The following is a 1,170-nucleotide window of genomic DNA, read 5'->3' as shown; positions in this document are numbered from 1 at the left end:
AGAACAGAAACTAAAATAACCTGTTATACAATTAGTCACAAATACAGTCCTCAAGTTTTTTACCCATATACATAAGTATTTGTCTAAAACATGTCTTCTTTGTAGCAGCTAGGCCCTGCCACCACTGTACTTGGCTGAGTTCATAAATCTGTTGTTACCTGTAGCTTCCCTGTCATTTCTCTGGCTCTCCTCTGTTGCTAACCTTTGTTTCCTAATTAAAATCTTTAGCCACTGCCATAGCTACTGCTGCTACTGGAACTGCCATAGCCACCTTGGTTTCGTGGTTTCGCAAAGTATTGGCCTCCACCACCATAGGGGCCAGAGCTTCTGCCTCCAAAGTTTCCTCCCTTCATGGGTCCAAAATTTAAAGATTGATCGTTGTAATTGCCAAAATCATTGTAGCTTCCACCACCTCCAAAATTGCTTCAATCATTACCATATCCATTATAGCCATCCCCATTGCCATAATATCCACCACCACCACCACGGCTGCCACTAAAGGCCCCATGACCACAGACGTTTCCTCCATGACCAAAGTTGTCATTCCCACTGAAACTACTTCTAAGACCACCACCAAAGTTTCCAGAACCACTTCGACCTCTTTGGCTGGATGAAGCACTAACCATCTCTTGCTTTGACACAGCTTTCCTAACTTCACAGCTGTGGCCATTCACAGTATGGTATTTCTGAATGACAGTCCTATCCATGGAGTCATGGTCCCCAAAGGTTACAAAGGCAAAGCCCGTTTTCTTGCCACTGCTTCGGCCAGTCATGATTTCAATCACTTCAATTTTTCCATACTGTTCAAAATAATCTCTTAGGTAATCATTTTATAGACGAGAAATTGATTTCAATAGAAGTTAAGGTGTGCAAGACTTCACTACTATGTAGAGAAAGACTTGTAGCTGGAGCCTGGGTCTAGCCTATGTTCTCACAACACCTTTAATCTTTCTGAATTGCCAGTGGCTGCTAATCCCCTTCTCAAGGACATTTACATTTTGAGAAGGGCAATTCCAGAGAACACATTCATGGACGATGAAGAAATAATGACTGGAATGGCAATAACGTCAGAGACATCAAGAAGCTGGTATGGGTGTTCTTTTAGGAAAGAAAAGAGGTTTTGGAGTATAGGGCTTTTGGAGGCCTTCAAATCCATACTGCTTGGTGACT

At 42.5% G+C, this 1,170-nt stretch overlaps 1 pseudogene; it reads right to left on the bottom strand.

Annotated features, from left to right (window-relative positions):
- Positions 1 to 215: 215 nt before the first annotated feature.
- LOC105552511 lies at positions 216 to 821 on the bottom strand (annotated as a pseudogene).
- Positions 822 to 1,170: the final 349 nt, after the last annotated feature.

This window comes from Mandrillus leucophaeus, unplaced genomic scaffold (genome assembly GCF_000951045.1).
Source record: "Mandrillus leucophaeus isolate KB7577 unplaced genomic scaffold, Mleu.le_1.0 Scaffold56, whole genome shotgun sequence".
Lineage (NCBI taxonomy): Eukaryota > Metazoa > Chordata > Mammalia > Primates > Cercopithecidae > Mandrillus > Mandrillus leucophaeus.
This window is presented reverse-complemented; position numbering and strand designations above follow the sequence as displayed.